The sequence below is a fragment of the Tachypleus tridentatus genome, chromosome 8, assembly GCF_004210375.1.
Source record: "Tachypleus tridentatus isolate NWPU-2018 chromosome 8, ASM421037v1, whole genome shotgun sequence".
In the NCBI taxonomy this organism is placed as follows: domain Eukaryota; kingdom Metazoa; phylum Arthropoda; class Merostomata; order Xiphosura; family Limulidae; genus Tachypleus; species Tachypleus tridentatus.
This window is the reverse complement of record NC_134832.1, coordinates 75,170,008-75,192,369: the sequence shown is the minus strand read 5'-3', so window position 1 is coordinate 75,192,369 and position 22,362 is coordinate 75,170,008. Positions and strand designations below refer to the sequence as shown.

The 22,362-nt window shown below is 33.6% G+C and overlaps 1 pseudogene across 3 annotated transcripts in view; it reads left to right on the top strand.

Moving 5' to 3' along the window:
- The window catches only part of LOC143222693 (serine/threonine-protein kinase meng-po pseudogene), a 49,500-nt pseudogene extending 34,707 nt beyond the window's left edge, over positions 1 to 14,793 (top strand). For all 3 annotated transcript variants that reach the window (XR_013012417.1, XR_013012419.1, XR_013012418.1), the window contains one exon: positions 12,884 to 14,793. The product of XR_013012417.1 is annotated as a serine/threonine-protein kinase meng-po pseudogene, transcript variant X1 (transcript). The remainder of the gene's footprint in view (positions 1 to 12,883) is intronic.
- Positions 14,794 to 22,362: the final 7,569 nt, after the last annotated feature.

Sequence of the window (22,362 nt, the reverse complement as noted above, 5' to 3'; positions counted from 1 at the left end):
TGATGTTTAGTTATTTACCTTCTGGTTTTAGTATAACAGTTCGTCTACATTCTTGGTCTTGCTTGGGTTTAATTTTAAACGTTCGCCTGCATGACTTTCATTGTCTGATGTTAATGCTTACCTAAATTCCTTTTCCATCCTGTCTGATTGTAATAATTCGAGTTCGTCTCTATCTCTATTATTGCTCCAGTTTAATACTCATGTTCTAGTCAAACACTTGTATTTCACCTACACTCTTGTGTTGACACTTGAGTTCGACTTCTACGTCTCTGATCTGGTCTGAGAATTACGATCAGGATTTGTTTACAACCCTGTTATTGCTCACAGATCGTTTATATCCCTGTTCTGGACAAGCACTTGTATTTTACCTGCATTCCTTTTATAACTCTTGTGTTTGACTACTACATCTCTGATCTGGTCAGGGTTCGTTTACATTCATGTTCTGGTGTATGTTTTTACTTTCATCCTAAGTTATTATAATTCAGATATCTAACGACATTTATTTATATTGAGTTTCTTGAGTTATGAAACGATAGGCGCGTAACAGAAACTTTCGATTTGGAATAAAAAGTTCAAGTCACTAGAGCGTGTTGCGACAATTCCTTATTGAGCTATTTCGGTATCTCAGAGCTTGGTCGCTATGGCAACCCAGTTGACGTCACTGATTTCTATCTTTGATGATGTGTGCGGTACGTTAAATCGGTCCTTCATATTTCAACAAACAACTTTGATCACAAAACAATGCAAAAAGATTTATACACGGTGTGATCACAGCACTAGGCGTCTTAAGTACATGAAATCTATTTTAAAATTCGATGATATGTACTTTCCAGCAATCAAGGAAATTATTGTATGACTGTTGTTGCTATATCATCGAGACTTGCTAGCAGAAAATGCTTGTGGAAATAGCTTGTAACAAAAAAGACCCGATGAAGTAATATAAATATTAGTTACTTACACATGTGGTGAAATATTTGTGTAACATAACTATCTTAAATACAACGATGACACGTTTTTAAACAATTTTACACAAACGACTTCGCGCTAAGGATTGAGTCAAGGAGACACGTTGCTACCTATGAGCCTGAACCAAAAATACATATTTGGTTCAATAAAGACAGGATAAGAAAAGGAAGAACCTAAAAGTAAGCCAAAAAAATAATAAACAAAAAATACTGTCCTAATTTAAAAAATCTCAGGTTACAAACTATAATGTGGGATATAAATTGTACCCTATGTTTTGGAGGTGACTGCGGAATATGACCCACTTTGCGGTGGGGATACATCACCTATCAGCCTCAACCTCTATTTGCCAGTCTCACATAAAGAAATAATATGAAGTTATAACAAACTAATATAATTAGTCAAAGGTTTGTATTTGATGTTTTTAACGCAGTCCTTCCTTTTTATTTTGTTTACGTAACTTTATCACTATTAATTTTCTCTAATATATATGCATTACAGACTAACATCGGTATACTTCAAGAGAAGCCTCCTATAATGTTTTTTCACGTTACTTAATTACCAAAAATAGTAGCTAAAAATTAAGAACCAGAATTTGTCCCTAAAAGTAATGAAGTAACTATTATAAAATGTTATTGTAAATATACAGGTACTGCAGTATCTCAGACTAACCTAAATAAAACAAGAAAGACTCTTTAAAATTTATATACAACTAAACCCTCTTTATAAAGTAAGCTTTTGAATAACTCGTCATGATGAAACAGCAAAGATCTACATATTATACTTAAAGTGTAATGTTTATTTCATAATATGGTTTGTATTATAGATGGCTTTCCAAAGATCTAGAAATAATAAAAAACAAATTATTTAGTGACACATAAGTGTGAGAATTAATTATTTTTGTCTAAATTTCGTCAAACAGTAAAAGAGAGTGAAAACGTAGTTCATACTAATACGACCTATTGGTGTTCAAATGAGAAGAGGTATGTTATTTATTTAAAAACTGTGCTTATTATAAATTTAGAATTATGATTGTTCTCTGGATAACTTTGGAAATACCAAGTTTCATTTTTACCTAGCGACTTGGGCCTGGTATAGACTGGTAATTAGGGTACTAAATCTGCGAGTCACGGGTCCAAATTCTATCACCGAACATTTTCACCGAGAAAGAGTTTAATCTTTGATTACAGTAACCCAAGAGTGTGCAGTAGGTGCCTTCTTTCTAGCTTATTACCCATATATTAGGAACGGATAGCGAGCGCAGATAGCCATCGAATAGCTTGGTGTGAAATTCGACAAAACTAATGAACATAACGGTTTTTCTGAAAAAAAACGTTTAACTGACAACCAAAAGTAGTTTTACTATTTTCTGGATTCACTTAATCGTATATATTCCTTACATTTCTTTATATATATGCATTATATATTAAAGACGACAGAAAAATTCCTCAGTGAAAGGTTAAATTAATTTTAAGTTTTTAGGCCGGCATGGCCTAGCGCGTAAGGCGTGCGACTCGTAATCCGGGTTCGCGCCCGAGTCGCGCTAAACATGCTCGCCCTCCCAGCCGTGGGGGTGTATAATGTGACGGTCAATCCCACTATTCGTTGGTAAAAGAGTAGCCCAAGAGTTGGCGGTGGGTGGTGATGACTAGCTGCCTTCCCTCTAGTCTTACACTGCTAAATTAGGGACGGCTAGCACAGATAGCCCTCGAGTAGCTTTGTGCGAAATTCCCAAACAAACAAATACTTGCGAGAGTCAGCCATAACTGTTTTAACACGACATATTATGTCAGTTTTACAAGTACTATATATATCTTTAGTCAAGAGAGAAACTTAATAAAAAAAGGAACTAAAGTATTTTCTTTCCTAGCGTGTACAGAGTAGTTTTATGTTTCGTAACTATCTTAATCCTTAAGAAATAAATAAATAAGTTCATAAATACATGTCGTTTTACATCTTTTACTTTCACTTTTTATAGATATTCGTATTATTAGAAAAACAATTACAAATTCCACACACACTGAAAAAGTAATAAGTGTCTTTTTTTTTTAGCAGATTTGCGTGGTTCACGATATGTCATATAATTTTGCTTACTATATAACTTAGATTTCAATTTAATAGTTTTGTCACAAATACAAAATTGTCAGCTCTCTATGCCAACAAAGTATGGAATTATGGACACCTTCCATTGAACGATCTTCAAGAAGATATTCCATAAAGAAATCATATGTGTACAGCTTCAGAAGGGGCTTTACTATAATGATAAATATAGAACAACTTTAAATTGTATACGGTTTGTCAAAGTCAGGTCACTTTTTTAAAAAGGATTGAATATCATATAAAAACATTTCATAATGAAAAATTTGATCAGTGTTATGCACGGACACCATATCTGGTAAACCTTACAAGAGTAATTACAAGGAAATAATCTATTAGATAATTTAAAAATCCAGATTGTTAAAAAAAATGTTTAAAATTTTTCTGATGAAACTGCATAAGTAGTGTAGTGAGTGATCTGTTTGACAATTCATTAAAGTCTTATGTGTTTTCAGTTTTGTCTTAAGTTCTATACATTTATTATCGTTATTCCCTGATTAATTACACGGTTATTAACAAATAGTTAGTCATATAATAACTGTTAATCAATTTTATTACCCTGTTTTGGTAAATTTTGTTATATTTTTCTCTTACGCTTTCCTCGAAAAGTAGAACAATTACGTTTAATCTCTCACGCACAAAAAACAACAATAGCAACAAACAAACGAGATGAACACATACAAGAAAGGGTTTTATCTGCTGTTAACGGTATCAGAGCTGTTTGTGCTTTGTGTAGATACACGGTTTTCAAGTATTCACTTAGCAAGAACAAGCTCGATGAAAAACGGCCTTTCTGAAAAAAACGAAAACTTTACTTCTAAGTGCACACTCAAGCAGGCCGTGCGCCACCTCTCGTTCTGATAAGACACATTAATGTAAAAGCTCGAACAGGAACTTTAATGAAAGTATGCCTACTACAAATTAATTAGTAACGTCCACAAGCACGCTATGAGCTTCTGATAAGCTCTTAGTGGCGTTATGAAAAGTTGGTGTCTTACACGTATAATTTATAGAGACTACATGTCCATTAAATCTAGTCTAAAAAGATGTTTCTTTTAGCACCGTGACACATGTAGATGTATTTAAGTCATGTTGAACACAAACTTTTCACACTGACTAAAATAGAAATAGTTTACGGTGACTCCAGTACTTGGAAGTGCTTTGAAATAAATATTATTTTTCCATAACTATTACAATAATTAACATTTCTCTTCAGTACGCAACAAGACAACGAAGGTAACCAGAAGCACCTGTGGGGTTTATAAAGACGTTTTGAAAGTCTGCAAATTCTACTGTTGAACATAATTTTTGCTAATAATTATTAATGTGCAAACAGGTTGCGATTTTTCAGGGAAACCAGTATAATTGGACAATGGCCTCCTGAGGTCAGAGGTTGAGTCAGACTCCTTCAAATCATCAAACAGTTGTCAGAAAACTTGGTTATTCTTGGTCTAGCATTCACAAACATCTTTAACAGATTAAAATGGTCAATAGACAAGGAGTCTGGATTACACACAAACTGTCAGATGACAACAAAGCCCACAGCATAACAATTTGCAATTCATTGATAACCAGAAATGAAAAAGAACCATTTATTCATTAGATTGTTACAGTAGATTAGAAATAGGCTATCTATATCAACTCCATGCACAAGAATCAATGGTTTAGCCCTTGTCTGAATCGAGTTCCAACAATCAAACCAGGTTTACACGCGCAGAAAGTCTTGCTATCCGTTTGGTGGAACAGAATCGTCATACGTCACATTGAATTATTGAAATCGAGTCAAACTATAGCTGGAGAACCTTATTGTCATCAATTGAACAGTTTTCATGAAGATCTCATTGCAAAATGTCCAGAACTGATCAGCAGAAAAGGAGTCATTTTGCGGCATGACAATGTGAAACTATATTCTGCAAGAATGATCAGAAAAAAATCAGGTATTTGGATGGGTGGTCCTGCGTCACCCCCCATACATTAAGGACATTGTACCTCTTCAGATTATCACTTATTCAGATCTATTCAGCATTTTTCTCAGCAATAAAACTTTCAGAAATATTGAGGTAATCAAAACTGCTCTTGTACAATTTTTTGTCTCAAAGGAAGCTTTCTTTTATCAACGAAGAACTGAAAACACTGTCATAATAATATTATGTAATTGGTTTGATAAATCAATATTTAAGTTTAAAAGATATTTTACTATATAAAGGAAAAAAGTCTTTACTTTTCGATACCCCTGATATTTTGTGCTAGATGTTTTAAATCGTGATAAGTTTGACAACTGTTTTTCAAAGGATCATATGAGTTTTACGATGAAACATAAATTGTGAAAGAAAAATAGTCCAGTAGCTAAAGCAGTGGACTAAGAAATTGTCATTTTTATATTGGCCTTTTAATTCAGACTATAATAAACTAAAATTCGGCCATCTATAATTTGTTTCACTCATAAGCTGTTTGTCTATCCGCCACAGGTATCGAAATCCGGATTCCAACGTTATAAGTCCGCAGGCATACCGCTATGCCACTGGGGGTCAAACTGCTAGTAAATACAGCTTATTCACTAAACTGCTGACAGAATAATCCAGCTACAGATAATTCAAACACGTGATACTTGTTTTCTGTTTATTTTCCAATTTACGCAACTAGACGCATTACGGTTCTATTGTTACACCAATTAAGAAATTACCCAACTGTTGTTATTTTATTTATGGACCAGGCTTTGTTGAATGCCTATTTTTCTACTGTAAAATAAAGACAAACTTTTTCTCCTATATTGACCTATAAGCACCATTTATACAGTTTTTGAAAATATAACAACTGAAAAACCTTGTTCCAAAAATGTAGCAACTGGGATAAATTCTTCACCTTGAAGGTGACTACTCTTTATCACGAGTTCTACTTTACCAACTTGTATAAGGAGACAAAATGCAAACAAATTGTAAGAATGTTTCCCTTCCGTTGCTTTTTTATCTCTGATAATAGTTTAGCTGTTGGCATTGTTTACCATCCATTCTAAAAATACAAATATGAAACCCATAATCCACATTCTTGCCACCTATGTATATTATCAAAGACAGGTATAGAAATTAATGGAATATTCTTTACATTTCCACATTAAATCCAGCTATAGCTGACTAATAAAAAATAGTTATTTTATTCTAGACTACTTCCATAAATCATAAACGTAATCTTTTATTATAATGTGGCATTATACTAAGAAGTGCAAAGCATGTATGAGAAGTTGTATTAAAATGGTGATGTCCTTCAGCACTCTGTGAACTCCTTTACATGAATCTTATCGTGTCCCTAACTACCTGTTTTTATAAACAAACCTGTTATTGTAATTATCACATGATGGGAACTAATTATGGTGGGGAAAGCTATATACGCTCTATATATACCCCTCTGAAGCAAAAGTTAAGTAAAGGAAACCACGTGATTTCATCTTCAATAAGTTTTTGAAGAATGTAATTTACGCTTACTCTTTCTGTTATTGATAACAACAAATGTCTTGGTTGCTTTTAACGATCTAACAAAGTGACATAATTTTAGTATCTACACTACATATATGCGTAAAGGAGACCATTTTTATTACAAGCTCCAAATGTCTTTTGATACCCTATATTATAAACTTTCCGGCTTAATTTTATACTCTATCCTTTCTATTTACTCAAGAATTTGCAATTACAGTTTTGAAAATAATCGTAAAGAAGAACACATAATAACTGAAAGATGCTTTTTTTGGACATTTTTATATGTGAAAAGTAATGGAACAATAAGTTAATAACAAATTTTTCAAACATAAATGTTTAGTAATTAATAACAATAAAGTACTGAGCCATACTTACAATTTTTGCGCTTGTGCTGTTACTCTGAAATTAATTTTCTTCTGCTGGCAACATACCACTTCCAACATCCCACCATTGTTTGCTGGAAAAATAACACAAACTCCACATATTATACCTATTTGGAAAACTCTGTCCGTCGTTTATCATTTAGAAATTATCATATCTTTGTGTAAGAGCACTGGTGACATCAAATTGGACATTTTAGAAAGCCAGGTCCTAATTTCAATAAGAAGCTTTCCATATATAACTCATTTTGCGAGCTCTACGGAGTCACCATGTTGGTCTTCGAATGCATCTAACACTACTGAAATCATTTTACTCTAATATAGTGAACTTATAACAGCAGATATGTTGATTATACCATATATAGGGATATATTACATAAAGAAATATACCATATAATATAATTACTTCATCTTACCTTCATAGTGCCGGCCCGGCATGGCCAAGCGTGTTAAGGCGTGCGACTCGTTATCTGAGGGTCGCGGGTTTGCATCCCCGTCGCGCCAGACATGCTCGCCCTTTCAGCCGTGGGGGCGTTATAATGTGATGGTCAATCCCATTATTCGTTGGTAAAAGAGTAGCCCAAGAATTGACAGTGGATGGTGATGACTAGCTGCCTTCCCTCTAGTCTTACACTGCTAAATTAGGGACGGCTAGCACAGATAGCCCTCGAGTAGCTTTGTGCGAAATTCCAAAAAACAAAAACAAACAATCAACTTATGATATTTTTCTCGTTTCAGTAGCTTTACATCTTTTACAATAAACGTAGCAGGAGCCTAAGTTATTCTGGTTACTAACACATAAAACTTCTCATGGAAGAGATTTCTAATGAAATAAAACTCGATGTAATAAAACAAAAATAGTTGGAAGCTCACATACGTATTTATAATATGCACAGCTAATTAGTTGCGATTTATTTTTTAACCCTTGAAATGTATACAACATTCACAGAAGTCTACATTACAATTAATGTGAACAATGTTCAATCTGTATTATTTTTGTCTGTAATTACTTCATAATTTTGTTTCAGGCGGAATTAGACTCTTCTCAAATGGTTAATAAATAGTTTGGGTTATTTATTTATTGAAGTTTATTTATAAGCTTGTAAAAATGACTAGCTGCCTTCCCTCTAGTCTTACACTGCTAAATTAGGGACGGCTAGCACAGATAGCCCTCAAGTAGCTTTGTGTGAAATTCAAAAACAAACAAACAAACCTTCATAGTGTACTAGAAATATAATCTACACAAATTTATATATTATTATTATTAAAAGTAATAGCAACTATTTTTACGTTGAAACTTATTTCTGTCTCTGCCACCTACACACGTAAAAATAACTGCATATTTTTGGGATTGGATTAGTCAGCACCACGGATGAACCGTACCTAAGCAATGTAGACATTTGTCCAGGGCAGTTTTTGTTATATTGTGACAGGACAACAAAATCTTGATCGTCTGTTCGTTTCTTGTCATTAAATTACATTGCGAGAACACTTTGTCTCGCATTGTAACAACATAAGAAAACGTGTAATAATTTCATACAAACCAATAACTTCATGATACAACTTTAAACACTAAAAAGTCCAATATGGCCAGGTGGGTTTAAGCGTTCGACTCGTAATCTGAGGATCGCGGGTTCGCATCCCCGTTGCACCAAACATGCTCGCCCTTTCAGCCGTGGGGGAGTTATAATGTGAAGATCAATTTGGTGATAAAAGAGTAGCCAAAGAGTTGGCGGTGGGCGAGCTGTTTTTCTCTAGTCTTACACTGCTAAATTAGGGAAGGCTAGCGCAGACAGCCCTCGTGTAGCTTTGCGCGAAATTCAAAACAAACGAACAAACATAAACACTCAAAACTGATCATGAAACAAAATGAAAACCAAATTTGAAAATTTTATATCACTTCAAGAATTTTAAAAATTGAAACAATGTTGAATCGTACTACTATTGGTAATTTGAATTACGACGTGAGAACAATAATTTTCCGTTTGTCTAGAGCAGCAGTCTTATGTCCGTCCTGGTATTCAAAATGTGAATCGTATTGTTAAATATGTTTGGTTTGAAATTCGCGCAAAGCTACATGAGAACTATTTGCACTAGTCGCTTTTAATATAGCAGTTATAGAGTAAATGAAAGACAGCCTGCCATAGCCAGATGGTTAAGGCGCTCGACTCGTAATCTGAGGGTCACTGCTTCAAATACCCGTTGCACCAAGCATGCTCACCCTTTCAGTCGTAAGGGCGTTAAAATGTTACGATCAATCTCAGGAGCTGGTGGTGAGTGATGATGACTAGCTGTCTTCCCTTTAGTCTTACACTGCTAAATTAGGGACGGTTAGCGCAGATAGCTCTCCTGTAGTTTTGCGCAAAATTCAGAAACAAACAAGGAAAGACAGATAGTCAACACTATTCCCCCCAGTGCTTGATCTACTCTTTTATCAACCAATAACAAGATATTTTGACGCGCCCACATCTGAAAGGTGAACATGTTCAGTGACAAAGTTTCGAACCCGCACTTCTCGGATTTTGCTTTACCCGCTAGGCATTGTTTTATGGGTCTTAAGAATATGTATAGTTCAATCTAATTATATTGTATGGACAATACATGTGTTGATGCTAAAAATGTTATAAATAGAAAACCCTCTATTAGTAATTGAATGATAATAATATTAACCTCTGCATCACATTATTTTTAAACAATCAAGATCCGAGTTTAAGGTACCAGATCAGTTACACCTGAAGTTAACTCTTCTGTTTAGCTATTTACCCATTTATCTATCTATAGTAACTTTGACGTACCTACAATAGCTACATCGATGTTCTTAAATAAGATAATTTTACTGATATTTGTCTCAAAGGCAAAATATCAGAAATATTCTTCATTTAGCATCAGTTACTATAATCATCTTACTGTTAGCCTAACCCTCTCACCTTTAGGACTATTCTAATTTTCTTGTATTTTGTTTGTTTTACTCTTTCCATCAAAATGTGTTTTGCTATTGCGGTAATCTCTAGTTTTTCAAACATTTCCATTTATGATGTCTAACATTTATTACCTTTCTAATCTTAAAATACCAATTTATTTGATAGGAAGTGAAGGCAAAAAGTGTGTAGAAGACAATAACCTGAAGCGAATATCGCCATTTTGCTTTTATTTCACTTTCTTAATATTTAAATTCCTTTAAGGTTGCATGCAAGTTTAAATATTTTTAACCAGACAAATCAATCCTATATGTAAGTGCTATCAGACTTCTTTTAAAATTTATGAAAGTGTTTAAAATTTCCTTAAAGAGATTCCCTTGACATTTTGAAACGGATGCATTCCTTATTGATAAAGGAAAGCGCATAATCTTTCCATTACACTAAGCACTTTTTCCAATGTTTTCGAAAGCAAATGTCTGAAAGAAAATATACCGTTCTGAACTAGTTAAGCTAAAAATGGTGAAGTTTGCTTTTTCAGTGTTAAAATAGACGTTCAAAAGTTACTAGTATAATATGCACGATACTGCAGTTTTCGCTGCGAAACACACTGAACCGCGAATAACTCTATTCGAGCTAAGATATTAGTGGGAGGGCTTATAATTTGTTTTCGGGTTACTTGTTTTGCATTGATTCCTGGAAGGAGCCATCTGAAAATACTTTAATGGATAGTTGCGTTTAATCCAATAATCCAAAAAGGATTCCAAAAGTCAGAATAAATGAGAGTATTGATGGAATCTCGTTTTGTAGGCATAATTAAACACTCCTTTCATCGTACAAGAGGAATATTTCCAAGAAATCTAAACATGATCATCAGAGTTAGGTTTTAAACTCAAGTCATCAGGAAAATCATCATTTAAACTAATTCGTCTGTGTCTCAGTTTTCGCGCCAAGTTACACAAACGTTATCAGCGCTAGCCATTCCTAAATTTCTAAACGTTGGTTGACAGACTAATTAAAAACAACTAATCGGAGTTAATCGTTATTCCTTTAACCCTCTAAATCGTTGTCACGATAACGGGATCCAACCATGACATCATTCACAGTTCGGACACATTAACCACTCCACTACATTCGTGACATCTGTAATTCAAAAGTGGTCTAATAACACATATACATAAAAGTTTAAAGTTGCACATAGTTTGTTAGATATACTAATAATAATATTATTCACTTACACTACCTGATTGTATCGATGTGAAAACTGGTTGGAGTGGGATTTTAATGGTGCCTTTTCTTATTTCACATTCTTAATACCATTTAAAACAAGCTTAGTTTTATCACACGTATTTTTTTTTGGTGGGGAGCTACTACATAGGAAATCCTTTAAGGTCCAGTGCTTCTTTTATTTTCCTTAGATAAAGAACTGAAGATTGATTTTTAAGTTTAATATCAAATGCTTCAAAGTTTTAGTAATACTAAGTACAATACAAGTAAAAACCTATTTAAATTATTATTCATTAAGCCTGATGACGACTCATGAAGCTGGTCGAATACTAGCTTTAATAAAAGCATTTGGTTCTTGTTGTTTTGAATTAAGCGCAAACCTACACACGCAACCGTCTATCTGTTCTCTTCCCATTACGGGTATCGACATACCACTGTGTCACTGGGGAGCAAAAAGCATTTGGATTACATATATTCGTATAGTGAAAACCTGTTTTAATTTTTAAGAATTTCCATTCTAGTTTAGCACTAAAAACAATACAATAGAATGACACTTCAACATTTATTATACTAAGGAAATTTTGAAGGGTATTTAAAAATAGAAATGTAATGAAAAAGAAAAGTCTCCCTTTCGAAAGTTCATAACATAATTAGGAAGGTGCATTAATCACCAACATATATTATCTATTTTTCAAAATATAGCAATACCATTCAGTTACATCCTCCACCGTGATTAACATGGGTGATGATTTGTTTAATGAAATGATAACCAACTTACAGAACTAAGTTGAATGTGTAAAGGAGAGTTCATGAAAAACCTAATCCAAAACTTTTAAAAACTGACCACTATATTGATTTGCTAGGACATTTGGTATTCAAAACATTTCTTGTACTACAGACAGTCACTGAACTGTCTGCTGCAGTGTACATTTTAATGCTCTTATAGGTATCCATGTTCGTTCAAAAAAACATTGCAAACGTCTCAGGCCTTGGATAACATGAATTGAAAAAGATAACTCAGGCGATTTGTCATACGCTGAGATGATCTAATGATGTTGCATAAAACATTCATTGACTGTATCTTGAGTAAGCTTGTTCTTTAAACGCTTTTGATTGCTGTAAACAAAAACACCCACATTAGATTAATACATTATAATATACATACGAGAGAGATGATTTATTAAGAAAAAAGTATAAAACGTTACTGCTCTTCAAGCATGCTTTACTCGTTGTCATGGCCTTCTTTCATTCTATTATTGTATGTAAAGTTTCTGATGAAAGGTGCGTTGATCGTATGATTAAATTATCTCAAACTTTTGGAGAAATTCTATAATTCGTTCAACTTTAATTTTTGGGTAACTGTCAATTATGTTTAGTTGTAAATATTTTGTATAGTTTTTGTCAACATTGTATTTTAATATTCATTCATTCGTCTTCTTCGTGTATTTTTAATTTGTTCAATGTATTTAAACACCTCAAATATTGTTTGTTTACTTCTGTTGTAAAGTTATGAACATGACATTTGAGAGTGTTACTTAACATGTTTATAAAACTAAAGAAATATTTCATGTTACGTGAACATGCTTTCTGTGAATTTATTACCTGATTTATGCAACACTAGATAAAGTAGTTTTGAAGAATTTGTCAAAGGTAGATAATTGTTTTAATAAATACCAGAATACCGACGACAGTCATTTGAATAAATACAAGTAATCTAAAACTTGTAATTTTATTTTGCATATCTTAAGTACCTGTGTGGTTTTAGTTAAAGTCTACGTTGTACATACTCGGTTTTGATACTTATTTTTATTGTCTGTCTTTTCCTATACAGCACTGTATTTTTGGATGAAAATTTAAAGTGAAATTTGCCAGCAATATGAACCCAAAACGAACGTCCAGTATTCACAAAATTCGAGACATTCACCTGCAGTTGAAAGACTTGCATGATGATTATGATATACTAAAAGAGATTGGATCGGGAGACTATGGGAAAGTGATGTTGGCGATACACAAAGAACGGAAAGAAGAGGTCGCTTTAAAAGCAATTCCTAAAGCAGCCACGACTCTTAAAGATTTTCAAACAGAATTTCATTATAGTTACTTTCTGTCCCCTCACATGAACATCCTTGATACTTACGACGTGGCCTTCGATATAACAGATCATTACATCTTTGCCCAAGAAGTAGCTCCCTCTGGCGATTTATGGAAGGTCATCGAACAACAGAATGGCATGGAAGAGAATGACGTTAAACTCGTGGTGAAACAAGTGACATCAGCACTTGAATTTATGCATAGCAAAGATTTAGTTCACAGAGACGTTCGAGCAGAAAACATCTTGATTTTTCAGCCAGACTTTTCCAAAATAAAACTAACTGATTTTGGCCTCACGCGGCGGGCAGGAACGCTGGTAAAGAAACGCACTCGTTCTCTGCCAACTTGTCCACCAGAAATCTGGGAAGCAGTTCACCTTGAGGGATACAACGTTGAATTCGGCTCTGACGTATGGCAGATGGGTATGTTGATCTTTGGAGCCCTTCTTGCCAAGTTCCCGTGGGAGAAAGCAGACATCACTGATCCAAACTTTACAGAGTTTGTACAGTGGCAAAAAAGAAAGACGACACGAACACCTAAAGACTTTAAAAAATTCACGCCACGTTTGCTCCGACTTTTCAGACGTCTGATGGACGCAAAACCCTCAAAGCGTTACAACATTAAAGAAGTATACAAGTATTTAGGAGACAAATGGCTATTCTGTCGAAGCCCACGGGCTAGTACTATTAGTAAAACACCTGAACCCTCAGAGCGAAGTGGACCGAAAGAAGAAACCTTAGGAGAACTTTTGACTAACTTTGGTTTAGAGACCAGGTTAAATAAAAATGATAAAGAGCAAAGGATACATGATTGGATACTTTCCAGTAGCAACGATAATGCTAGTTAAACAGTCTTTTTCTTAGTAGCATGTTGCTTAGATAAATCAGCCAGTGATTCATATATAAACGGTATCGAAGCAACAGATTAAGATCTCTAGCTATATACCAAAACATATGTGTTTATTGCAGTCAAAAACTCAAAGTCCTAAACTATGGTTATATTCACAGTTTTACTTTGAAACTTGTTATTGCCTTAGGTTTCTTTGAAAGTTCACATTTGTGTGTGACAACAGTATATATTGTAATTATAAAAAGAAACGAAAATCGTGGTATACTGCGGGCAATAAGAGAGGGAAATAATAAAACAAGTTGATTTTGGTTTTGGTAAAAAAAATCTCTCCGGTTTTATTTGTTGTCCTCAGTGTGATACACAGTTTCTAGTCTTCCTATACAGAATATTTTCAATGACGAGAAGAGAAAAATCACAGATTACTGAATAACGTTATGGACCTATTTTGTATATACTGGTAACTGCAGACGTTGTATCGGTGGTAGTTTTATTTACAGTAAAGTTTGTTATATGTTTTTAAGTGTTTGCCTATGAAACTAAATGTGTTTTTGATGTATATATACACATATATAAATATATAGTATATAGTTTCTTAAAATTTAAACGGCTAAGAGTTACGATTAAAAGTTTAGTTTAAACAATAAACATATGAAGTGTAATAAGATCTTATAAGCCAGAAAATTAAAATGTTATTTCCTGTTGTCCAAACTGTGTGTGAAAATATTCAGTAAAAAGTACAAAACTTTACTATTGAAAGTTATATACTGCAAGAAATTAAAATGTTATTTTCTGTTGTCCAAACTGTGTGTGAAAATATTCAGTAAAAAGTACAAAACTTTACTATTGAAAGTTATATACTGCAAGAAATTAAAATAATTTACTAACATAATATTTTAAAGTTTGTTGTGAGTATTTTCAAAAAAATATTCAAGTAAATTTACACTGAAGGTGTTATCCTGTGTTGAGCTGTCTTCCTGTGTTTTTAGTTAAACATAATGCCACACAATAGACTACCAGTGCTTTTCCCACCGGTTTTTTATCGTATAATTCCGTTAACAGTGGCACCAACGTGCCACTGGGAACATCTTCCTATGAAAAGCAAGATAACGTATCGAAGCAAGAAACACATCTGGAAATTACCTTATAATGTTTGATAGCGGAGTCTTAATCCTCAAAACATTGTAACGTTTTTAGCAAGGACTGGCTACTAAAATCTTCCCAAATTTAAAAGAGAAAAAAGAAGGAGGAAGACCCTTGAATAATTATTAGAGGTTCGTTAAGCTGAAAATTAAACTTCTAAAAAGATGTGTAATAAAACAAAAATATTTTAATGAATGAGGTTGTACGTATATCATCAAATTAAGTGTTTGTTTGTTTGTTGTAAATTTCGCTCAAAGCTACACGACGGCTATTTGCGCTAGCCGTCCCTAATTTAGCAGTGAAAGATTAGCGAGATGGCAGCTAGTCATCACCACCCATCGTGAACTCTTGGGCTACTCTTGTTCCAACGAACGGTGTTATTGAACGTCAAATTATAAAGCTCATACGGCTGAAAGGGCGAGCATATTTGGTGAGACGGACATCGGAACCCACGACCCTCATTCTGGTAGTCGTGCACCTTAACCACTTGGCCATGCTGAGATAGATCAAAGATAGTTTGTCCAAAACTCCCTGATTAGTAATTGACATAATTACGCTTCGTTTGTTTGTTACTAACTTCAGAGCTACACGGGGAGTTATTCATGTTTTCCTAACTAGAGGTATCGAAACTCTATTTTAGGCACTATAAGCCTTCGAATAAAGCACTGGATTACTGGGACCATAATTAAACAAAGTATCCATTTATCCATCTAAAGGTAATAATATACTTTTATTATTTTATTGCCAGAAACATTGTGTGTTGCCCATCTGATATATCGACAAATTTTAAGGGATAAGTTTTTGTTTGTTTTGAATTTCGCACAAAGCTACTCGAGGGCTATCTGTGCTAGCCGTCCCTAATTTAGCAGTGTAAGACTAGAGGGAAGGCAGTTAGTCATCACCACCCACCGCCAACACTTGTGCTACTCTTTTACCAACGCATAGTGGGATTGACCGTCACATTATAACGCCCCTACGGCTGAAAGGGAGAGCATGTTTGGCGCCACGGGGATGCGAACCCGCGACCCTCAGATTACGAGTCGCACGCCTTAACACGCTTGGCCATGCCGGGCCAAGGGATAAATTACAGCAGTAAACTGAAGAGAAGAGTTGATTTATTTCTATTCCATACCGTTGGACAAGCAACGCGCCGTGACAACCAATAACTGATAGATTAAGATGTCTTATTTGTTTTCAGTATCAAGTTTAGCTTTTAATTACGTCAGAAGAATTTAACTAAACTGTGGGCAAGAGTCTTCATCGCATTTTAAAGCCTCTGGGAATACTACAGAATTCTCGTATCTGTTTTAAAAATAAACTGGAGACCAAAGTGGGATCAAAGTAGTATACAACGTCAATGACCTTTTAAAGAACAGAGAAACGTGTAAAGCGCATGATCTTTAGAGATCTTATTGAAAAATATGTAAAATAGTTTACCTTATGTTCATCACAAACAACTTGATATTGTGAAAAGTCCCCATTCAGACTTTGGCAACTGCCATCCGTTATTAATTAAGGGCTACACTATTGCCATTTTTTTTCAATATTTCGAAATACTGTATGAGAGTGACTGCACGTCACTCAAAATACAGTTAACAAATACCATTTCTTTGACAAATTGTTAAAGTAAATCTGTCATCCAGCTCTAGTAAACATGGAAAACAAGAGGAAACACGCCTGTAAAATTATATAAAAAAACACGAGGAACAGTTGTTTGTAACTGAAAAAACAAGTGGGCAAACTTGTTAAGTGCAACACGTCAGGGAAGGCCATAGCTGGTTGGTTCATCCAGTTGCGATCAGAATTTGAGTATTTCTAACTGTACCATGTGAAGCACATTGCAAAAACTGTCGTCCAATAAAACTTGGTCATCTCAAGTACAAGCAGAAAACAACTACTTCCGTTTTCGTTTACAGGACAAACTCTAGGCAATAAATAACCTTTAGCATGTGGTTCGATTTGGTGAATCGTGTGCCATCTTTTCTCGTCTCAGCCAGTGATCTCTAGCTGTATATCAAAATAGATGTGTTTATTGTAGTCAAAAACTCAAAGTCCTAAACTATGGTTATATTCACAGTTTTACTTTGAAACTTGTTTTTGCCTCAGATTTCTTTGAAAGTTCACATTTGTATGCAACAACAGCATATATTGTAATTATAAAAAGAAACGAAAATCGTGGTATACTACGGGCAATATGTGCCGTGAGACAATGTTTAAAGTAGATAATTCTTTGGTGACAAGCTTTAGTTTCTTAAATTTATTTAAAAGATTGACTGACATTGTGGGTATACTTCAACTCTTTAGCTTATGTTCACCAAACAGTGTTGCATTTCCATACAAATCGACAATGACTTTTCCAAAACCGTAAGGTAATAATATGCTTGTTCATGTGAGAGAAATTATGTTCTCTAATAAAGATATAAGGGTCACTGCTTAGGTATTACAGCACTTTCTTCCGTACTAGTGGTAATTAACTGATGGTTCTGGTTTGGTTTGTTTTGAATTTCGCGCCAAGCTACACAACGGCTATATGTGTTAACCGTCCCTAATTTAGCAGTGTAAGACTAGAGGCAAGGCAGCTAGTAATTGTTACTATCCACCGCCAACTCTTGGAGTACTCTTTTACCAACTGGTGTGACAGAGATTCAAACCCGCGACACTCAAATTAGTATTCGAGTGCCTTAATTACCTGGCCATGTCAAGCCGTGATGATTCTGATTCTGAACTATTGTTCTACAGTGTAATTTCTACTTTAATAGGAAATTGCACATTGCATTGAGATAACATTCTTCTTTTATCAGACATTGACTGTGGATGATTTTCAAAGACCATTTTCTGCAATCCGTTCTCATATAAATTCATGTAAGATGCATCTGGCGATTTAACTGGCATGTTCGCAAATAGTACAGCATATATTCCCTTTTGCACTTATATCTTGAGGACAAGCTTGTATTTTGGCTGGTATCTGTGGGTGTATACTTGACCTAAAGGGAACTATACGTTATCAACATACAATCATCAAAAAGAAGGTGTTTTTTCACTGTAGATCAAAACGTTAATCTGCTAATATCCAGATTTCACCTGAACATTTTCTCAGTTATCCTTAAAAGTTTTCGTGGTATGATTTGTATTACTCTGGAAAGTTGTATTACCGACAAGATAATAATAAACTGCATTGAATTGGTTGAAGTCACTTAAGTGTTAGTTTTACTGACAAGTTACTAATCTGGTAGACATTGGTCGTTGAACAGCATGCTTGGTCCCTGATGGAATTATGTTTTTCCTTTTCTTCCAGTATGATAACACGTTAAAGATCGCCATTTCATCAAAAAATAAATAAAACGAGCTTGCGTTTGTATCATGCTTTTATAATTACAATATTAAGAATCTTTGCGTCAGAAAATCTTGCAGTGGAATAATAGTATCAGTGCTTTCAGCCTGTGTAACGGTTTCATTTACAGATTGTTATCCTAGATCATGAGCAACCCTAATGTTCGTTGGAATTAGTGAGTAGATTACGGGAGTCTCTTCAGTAATTTTCTTTGACTAAAACAATCATGGACATCGGTTGGCTGGATCGCCTTTGGAATAAGACTAAGTATCACTTTCACCTTCGTAATCCTAAGTACCAGTTACATATTATATCAAAAATAAAGATACCTTTCCTTATTTGGTATAGTATAAATCAAGCTGAGTCCAGGGTGTTGTCTTGTGAGGTAATCAACTCTGTATTCTTCTGATACAATGACCAATGATTTTATAGCAGTGCTGTTAGTAAATTGGGTGTAAGATAATGCATTAAAAGTGAAGTCATTATGTGTCAATAAAGTGTATATTTGGGAACTGCCAACGCCTCGCCACCTCAACCAAGGGTGGTCTAGTTGTTACATGTTTTCTATATGTAAAGCATTATAATTGTGACAACCAAATCAGTTAAAAGGAGCTGCTTAACGGCAGATGCTGTTGTCCAATTGTTATCATTTTTCTATCTTTTTTTTATGGCCAGAAGTTTTGAATTAGGGATGACTATGCTTGTATTTCAGGACTCACTGACCTGATCATTTAACCTATGTCATGAAATCTAATATAGTATTTATATAAATCAATTTGTAATAATAAAAGATCCACTGAAATTGGAGAATGTACTTTATATTTTGAAATTACCTTGATCTATTGTTACGTATTATAATTCATCACGTATGAATCTCCAATTTCTTATGTTACGTACATTACGTCTTACAATTTCATATAACCAGAAATTTAAATTTATAAGTTAATTAAATGTCAATATGTATTAAGTTTATGATATTTGCTAACAAGATTGATACACTCAATTGTCTTTCTTAACACAAATATATTTTATTATACAAACAACAATACAATTTATAATGATGGTTTTACAATTAGTTATTACAAATAATGATTTATATACAAGAGTTTTACAAACTAACACATGACACTGAGTCTGCTATTTGGTTTGGAACTGAATATTTTATCGACGGTTCACGACGAACGAATAATTCAATGGTTCAATAATTCATCGGTACAGTTCAATTAATGCTGCTCATACGTGAGTTTTTCCGCTGAAGTTTTGCGCTATTTTCGTTCGAACTTAATTCTCTGAGGTTGAATGTTTTGTGATGTTCGAAATCTGTATACGTTTCTGATCAAATATTTGTAACTTTCCAATTAATAACCATTTATCACAACTATAGCTTCCGAAGTTTATAGTATAATGATTGTAGCACTGTTTTTCCGCGAGTTGATTTATAAACTTTAAGATGTTCTCGAAGGTTCACTTGAGAACAACAATGGCAATCATCAGGATTACATACACACTTAGTATTTTGTTGATTCCTAAGCTCGAGAATCTTCTACAAATCTAGAGAAAAGGTAGGACTTTCGCAATACACATTTAACAATATAAGTTACATGAACTTCTAAATATATATTAAACTAAAACAAACATTAAAATATTTACGTAATAGCAAATCCGTTATATTATGCACTGTACTTTAAGTGATACACATTTTAAAAAGTCGTCATCTGTTTTGGCTAATAATGGCAAATACAAAATTATCAAATCACACGAGATGTAACTTTTTTAAGCTATAGCTTTAAAACGCATACTAAATCTAGTCTTTTAAAGTAATGTTAAAATATCAAACTCAATAAATTATAATAACGAGATAGTACACATATTAAAATTATAAATGTTTAGTAGTAGTTATTTCACAAGTTAAGAGATGGCACTGCAATAAATACTTATAAGAATTAAAAGAATGTTGAATTAAGTTATTTGATAAACTACTTTACATCAATAAATAAGATGCAAACAAAGGTTCTTGTCGTTAACCACTTTTCTCGCCAGAAATCATAGATTTTCACAATTTTTAGTCATTTACTTTTTATTTAATGTTTTGTACTTTGCTACCTGAATTCATCTAGGGACGAAATACCTTACTGCAGTATTTAAATTGCAACAAGCTGATTTAATACTGGATAGATCAAATTTCGAAGTGAAATGATTATTGCAGCAATATGTAATTAACATGTGATTTTCAGAACAGGAACTTTAAAATAATGCTTATATTTCCAATATATAGTAGTCTTTGCAATCGTGTAAAACTTCAAGTTATTAAATATTCTGTTGCATCTAAAAATACACTCCCACCTTCCATTATCCCAACAAAGGTTTGAGGGATTATAACGCTAAAAACCTGGTTTTGATATCATTGATAGGCATAGTGCAGATAGCATACCATATCACACATTATGCAGCTTTGTGCCTAATACCTAACAGAATTTAAAAAAAATTAACAAAACCACATGCTGGTAAATTATGATACTACTGCCATCTAGTGACCATTCTTATTTTGTATCAAGGTGAATTCCTGAAATCATATTTTGTTATAATTTAAAAATAAGATAATTTAAAATTATATCCATTATTTAAAAACAAACAACTAAATACACCAATAACTTTCCTTTCTCCTACACTTTCCAGTGTTAAGTAGCAACGTATTAGATGATATTTACTAAAATAATAGTGCTCGATATCACAGTTCTAAAATATTGTTGGACATCTTTTTTATTGATGTTTTACTGCTATTTGTTTAAAATGTATTATTTCAAATCTTTTAAACTGATGTCTGGGTGACAATATCTTTTTTTTAATCTTGAGTACCTATCATAACATATTGCATATGGATAACAAGGATCTATTGGTCATTTCAGCTGTTAGTTGCAAAAAAACAATTAAATAATGAGATTAAAAAAAAACGAATATTAAATTCAGTTTCTATTATTCATATAGTTACCATGATTGTTCTTAAACTCACTTAAATTTGCTGCCTACACAACATCCAAATGTAACTCATTCCAGAGGCCAGTCGCCACGTTGGAATAATAAAACTGTATTTCTATTCTTTACTATTCTTGTTATTAAGTATGAAAAAAATGATGCATCAATACATCAGTTGTCTTTACAATCTTTAACACGTGAATCAGATCTCCTGTAATTCTTTTTTCTTTCCAGGAGAAAACAATTTCAGAAATTTATATCTCTTCTCATACAGAACCATTCTAGTGACACTCCTTCGAAAACCTTTCAATGTTCTTCCTAGGATAAGGAGCCCAAGACTGAACACAATATTCCAAATATAGCTTAATCGGTGGCCAATACAATGAAATTACATCTTTAGACTTTTTTCCAATATTTTTCTACATACAACATAAAATCCTATTTACCGTACCATTAGCAATAGCACAATGCTTGGATGAGTTAATAAACTAATCAACCATCAATATACTATGACTTCTTTCTTTTATGACACTATTAAAATTATTCCCGTCCTAATTATACTTATATTTTAAGTTAATAAACCACATGCATTATCTTGCACTTGTTGTAGTTATAACTCATCTGTCATTTATTTTTTCCATCTCATTAACTAATCTGATTTCTTTTATGAAACAGCAGCATCCTCTTGACAGCCAGCAACACACAAGACCTTGATGCTGTCAGCAAAGTTAAGTAATTCATTGACCATTATTTCATCTATGTCAGTGATGTAAATCAAAAAGAGCTAAAACTGAGCTCTGAAGTAAACCATTAATACACTTGACTGAACTCCGTGTACGATAATCCTCCATCAAGCCACTCTTCTAAATTTTCCCCCATAACCGTAGATATTGTTTTTACAAGCCTTTCGTATGGTACGTTATAAA